This window comes from Tupaia chinensis, unplaced genomic scaffold, assembly GCF_000334495.1.
Source record: "Tupaia chinensis unplaced genomic scaffold, TupChi_1.0 Scaffold000634_1, whole genome shotgun sequence".
In the NCBI taxonomy this organism is placed as follows: Eukaryota; Metazoa; Chordata; class Mammalia; order Scandentia; family Tupaiidae; genus Tupaia; species Tupaia belangeri.
The window spans coordinates 3,071,478-3,077,477 of NW_006160154.1; the positions used below are offsets into that span (position 1 = coordinate 3,071,478).

The 6,000-nt window shown below is 38.6% G+C and overlaps 1 protein-coding gene across 2 annotated transcripts in view; it reads left to right on the top strand.

The window, feature by feature from the left end:
- SGCG (sarcoglycan gamma) overlaps nt 1–6,000 on the top strand; it is a 175,369-nt gene that overhangs the window by 26,586 nt on the left and 142,783 nt on the right. Inside the window, exon 1 of one of the 2 annotated variants that reach the window (XM_006159522.2) lies at nt 1,366–1,527. The exons of the other annotated variant lie outside the window; for it this stretch is intronic. The gene's annotated coding sequence lies outside the window, so the exon portion shown is untranslated. Of the gene's footprint in view, nt 1–1,365; nt 1,528–6,000 lie in introns of those variants that run through there. 2 annotated transcript variants of the gene reach the window in all.

Genomic DNA, 6,000 nt, shown 5'->3' on the forward strand with positions numbered 1-6,000 from the left:
GTTGATGTGACAGAGCATCAAATTTCAAAAGAAGTTAGAGTATGAATAAGCAGAATAAAGAGAAAATATCTCCTAAGATGAGGATAAAATAAAAATTAAGCATATGTGTTATTTTCTAGCTTCTTATATTCCAGGCTTAGTATTAAAATACAAATTTTAAATATAATTTCATCAGTTTTAATTCATAATGTAAACCAAGCTACATGAAAGTAATACAAAACTAAAGAGTAAGTTTGATATTTATTCTGTTTTCTTTACATGTTATAAAAACTGATTATTTTAAAATAACAGTAAAGACAATGTATAATCACACCATTGCATTTGCATAATTTGTTAAGTTTGATATAATTATTATTTATTTAAAAAGAACTGTCATTGGGTCCAGCAGATGGCATAGTGGTTAAGGCACTGGACTTCCATATGGTCAACTGTGGTTCAAGTCCCAGATCTGACGGTGTGAAACTCATGACAGGTGCATGCGCATGTGTGCTCAAAATCCTAAGAGGAGAATGGAGGGGAAGGGATTGCGGCATCGCCATATCAGGGGTGAATTCTTGCTTCCTGTCTCTCTGTCTCTCTCTGTCTTTCCAGCAAGTGCATGCACCCTGTGGGAAAAAAATCCCAAGGAAAAATACCTGTCATTTAAACATGTAGTTTGTTTCCTTTCTGTCATGATCATCATTACTTAAGATTTTTCTTCTTCACGATTAAAATTTTTTATTTAAAAAGAGTCATCCAGGTCCCGCAGACCCCACGTTTCAAGTCCTGGACTGGGCGACTTGAGAAACTGTGGACCCGTGTGTGGGGGGAACAAAATCCTGACAGAATGGAGAAATAGAGAGGAGATTGCAACGTGACCATTCCCAATGGGAACTCTTTCTCCTCTCCCTCTTTATCTCTCTCTGGCAAGTGCATACACTTCTAGAAAAACAGTTTTTTAAAGAAGTTTCTGTGATATTTAAAGAGTGACTGTTGTAGGATAATATACCGTTTATTTTGATGAGAATAGTATACATGTAGTAAAGTCACACGATCTAAATATTGCATATTAATGTGAAAGGATTTTTCAAAGATTTGTGTCAACATTAGAGTTGATCAGAAAATAGTCTCGGAACTTTATTGCCATTCATTTGAGGTCATGTTTATTTTAGAAAGTTATATAAACTCTCATGATTCAGGGTTTAAATATTGGAATGCTGGTTTTGTAAGAATGGCTTAGGGGTTTTTTGGTTTTGTTTTGTTTTGGCACCCTGAGAGCTGAGTCCTGGAATTGGTGCCCAAACAATTTTAAGTGTGGTATGAGCTGTTTATGTCACTGAGTAAAATTAGACATGCTGTTGCTAATATGAGGGCATGAAACACGAGACATGGCCAAACACGTGAGAATCTGTTCTTCCAGGCATAGTGAGTGAAGCTTCAATCCTTTACTCTCAGGCTGTAAGTAACAGGAAAGTTTGAAACGTTACCGTCTCAGCTAGAGTTTAGGGCTCGGCAGTTAATACCCAGGGTGCCTTTAATATCTCTAAGGTAAGTAATCAGTTTTAACTTGGATGATATATAATTATAAACTACAAGTTAAAAACCATGGAGTTATAAAGTTTGTTGATTTTTTTCCTTTGTAATACATGCGGCAAAATAGTTACGAAATTAAATTTTAAATAATGTTCAGTAAATTGATTATCTCTAAATAATTATATGTTAGTTATTAACAAAATTCAAGTTAACTTCTTATTTTAACTAAGTAATTCTGGACATTAATATGCTGGGGTTTTTTTTTTCGTTTTTTTGGAGGGGAATTTTTTTCAAAAAAAGTAAAGAAAGAGTTTCAACTTTAAAAACATGACAAAAAAATCAATTTTCCAAAATAATTTTATCAATGTGAATTGGAAGTGCTGAATAATATCCTATGGTCTGACTATGCTATGTATTTTAACATAATTATGTATTTCAAATATTTGCAATTTGTAGAATGTAAATAATATAATTTCTGTACTGTGGCATATTCATTGTATACTTTAGTTAACTTAGACAAAAAAATAATCTTTAAGATCAGCTACTTCCAGTTCTGTTCTTAAACTTTGTAATAGAATTACATTTGCTGTAGATTTTATTGAAAACCAAATTAGTTTATGAATTTGGAATAAGCAAAATGAGAGAAAAATACCAACCTGGTCTCCTAACTATGCTTGGAGTACAAAAGGGAAGAATAATTCTCTCTCACATCTGGAAAAAATAATGTTGTACAAAATATGTATCCAAAAGTTAACCGAAATAGGTTAAAAGTAAACATGTAATCAGTGTTTTGGCTTGCAAAAGATTTGGTTCTTTGTGTTTTTAAATTAATGTACAACAATTGGAAAACACGTTTTTAGAGGAAGACATAGAAAAAGATAATAAGGGAAAATATAACTCAACTGGCTGGAAGATTTGCCCACAGGCTGGAGTAACTCACTAGTACAAAGTGAACTGCCCGATGGACTGTTTTGTTTGTTTGTTTGTTTGTTTGTTTTTTATTATCATAATCTTCTTTATATTACATTGGATTACATATAACTTTACAGTGTATTACATTGCTTTTTCAAAAGGGCCAATGGACTGTTTAATTTTTCCTTGTTTCTATTTTTTTCAAAAAATTTGTTGAGGCATGCTAACAGAATGCCAGAACTAATGATTCAAGTTGAGATTAGTTTTAGAGGATCCAGAATTTATTTAAGATTTTTTTCCCAAAGCCAAATGAAAAGTAGTGTTTTCACATAGAGAATTTCAAAGACTGACAAATCCAAGGTTCTTAAAGATGCTGGCCAAGGTTGCAGTTAAAATGCTGAAAATAAAATTGTCGTACAGTACATTTATCCTTAAAATATAGATTCTAGCTGTTAACTAAATTACTGTTAAAAATTGCACATGAAAATTAAATATTAATTGTGAATTATGACTAGGGGCCTCATTTCAGTTTTGTGTAGTTTGCAGAGCTCTGGTTCTCCCTCCATTCCCCTTTTATGGCTCATAATGCATATGAGCCATATTTTCTTCTTTCTTTCTTTTTAATTAACAGAGGGCACTTGTGCATGCCAGAGAAAGACAAAGACAAGGGACCAGCAGTTAGCTGGCTATGTTGCTGGACTCCCACGTAGTTGACCGCGGTTCACATCCCGGACCCGGTGGCTTAAAACTCACTCCAGGCGCATGTGCGTGCATGCCCAAGATCCCGAGAGGAGAATGGAAGAGAAGGGATTGCAGCATGGCCATCCCCCCTAGGGGGTGATTTCTCACTTTCTGTCTCTGGCTGGCTGGCAAGCACACGTACCCTATGGCAAAAACCTCTCAAAAAAATAGCGAAAAAACCTCCCAAAAAAAAAAAAAAAAAAAAGGCAAAGAGAGAGAGGGAGACAGAGGGAGAAAGCAACCCCAGTGGGGCATGGTCACACTGCAATCCCTTTTCTCCATTTCTCCATCCTGTAGGGATGTTGGACACTCACGTACACATGCTTGGCTTGATTTCAAGCCACCTGAGCTGGGATTATAAGTAGGATTGTCCATCTGGGATATGGCTCCCTCAACCACTAGGCTATGGGACCAGCCCACTACCTCTTACTTCTCAGCTAAACCCACTATTGCTGTGGATTCTTCGTGGGCAGCAAAGTTCCGAGGATGACTGCAACTATGCCATACCTTCGGAACCTGCCTTGCTTCTTTATCCTTCCCCTGCCCCTCTTTTATCCTCCTCCTGCTCATCAGCATCCTCCTCAGGCTTTACTCTTCTCTGGACCTGCTACAATGTCAAACTTGAGGGCCGTGTCTACCCAGGATTCATGGAACTACAGTACACGCTGATTGGGCCCTCACGGAGCTGGTACATCAACTGGCTAAGTGGCCAGTATGGGGGATTTCTTCCTTTTTTGTACACTTCTCCAACCAATCAGTCTTTGAAAAGGTATTTCATATCACAGAGGAGACAGTGATTGAGAGTTTAGGCTGTGAGGGACCAGCAGTTAGTGTAATGGCCATGTCGCTGGACTCCCATGTAGTCGACCGTGGTTCACGTCCTGGACCCAGTGGCTTAAAAAACTCACACCAGGGGACCAGCAGTTAGCGTAATGGCTATGTCGCTGGACTCCCACATAGTCAACTGTGGTTCAAGTCCCAGACCTGGTGGCTTAAACTCATGCTGGGCGCGTGTGCGTGCGTGCCCAGGATCCCGAGAGGAGAATGGAGGAGAAGGGATTGCGGCGTGGCCATTCCCCCTGGGGGGTGATTTCTCACTTTCTGTCTGTCTGGCTCTGTCTGTCTGTCTGGGGAGTGCACACACCCTATAGCAAAAATCTCTCCAATAAAAGAAAAAAAAAAAAAACTCACAGCGGGCGCATGTGCGTGCGTGCCCAACATCCCGAGAAGAGAACGGAGGAGAAGGGATTGCAGCATGGCCATCCCCTCCTGGGGAGTGATTTCTCACTTTCTGTCTCTCTGTCTCTGTCTCTCTGGCGAGCACACACGCCCTATAGCAAAAACCTCTCAAAAAAAAAAAGAAAAGTTTAGGCTGTGGAGTCAAGCTTTCCTTTCTAGCTATATAACGTTGTCTGAATTACTTAATTTCTGGATGCTTCACTCTCCTCATTTGTAAAGGAGAAGAGGCTTATATCACAGCATCTACCTCCTACGTTATAATGAGCATCAAATTCAATCCATGGAAAGCACTTAGAAAGTGTCTGACCTCTTAGAAATTAGTAGCTTTCATCTCATCAATAAAAAGACGACACACAAGGAAACTTCTAATGATTTATCAAAAAAAAAATCAGTTTAAGATATGAGTTTATTTTTGTGCAAAAATATTTTAAATCAATGCATAGTATTTGAACAATACACATTTTCATGAACTTTTTGAAGACACCTCCTACCCCCACCCCATTACCTTTTATCCTTACCCCATTGGGTAGAGAAGTCAGGAAGCCCTTCGGGGATGGTTGCAAAAGGTCAGGATTTCCAACCTGCTACTCCCAATCCCCTAGGAAGACTCCTAAATGCACCCTATGCAGGCAGGAGGTTCCAGACTGAGGTTATTTCTGCTTCTGCAGAGAATGTTCTCTACATGCTGTGATGGCTGCTAGGAAGGGTTATGTGCATTCCAGGATGCAAATAGAAATCCCTACTTGATATTCTCCACAGCTGACTGACCCTTATGGTACCGTTTATGAAAGAAAAAATCAAATGACTGTCTAGGTTTCCCATGAGAATTTACCTTTCAGTAAACCTTTTAGATCTTAATGAAAACTTTATAAAAAATACCGTAAAATTTTGATCTGGATGAGACAGTTGAGTACTGTTCCCATACTGGACTACCTACGAACATGTATATTTTGTCAACTTTGAAAGTCACTTTAATTTATTTTTTAAGAGGTTTTTGTTTTATGATGTGTGCACTCACCAGAGAGAGAGACACAGAGATAATAGGAGAAAAAGGTGCACTCACCAGAGAGAGAGAGACACAGAGATAGTAGGAGATAAAATGAGTAATCGCCCTCCAGGGGGATGGCCACGCTACAGTCCCTTCTTCTTCATTCAATTCCTTCCTGGATCTTGGACAGACAGACAGACACACACACACACACACACACACACACACACACACACCCAGCATGATTTTCAAGTCCCTGGGGCTGCGACTCAAACTGTAGTCAACCATGTGGGAGTCCAGTGACGTAACCACTATACCATCAGCTGGCCCCAGAAAGCCACTTTAAATCATCCTGTTACAATCCCCCCAAAAAAGTGGCAAGAAGGGTGAAAGCAAATCTGAAACTTTTTTTAATAAACTGTCCAAGCAACTATATACTTAAACATGCACATTTTGTAAGAGCCTTAATTTGTATACTGCAAGAATTCCTTTTGCTTTCAATCTTTCATTTAAAATCTTTTTTTTTTTTTTTTGGAGGGGTTTTCACTATAGGGCGCGTGCACTTGCCAGACAGACAGAGAGAGACATAGAGACAGAAAGCGAGAAAT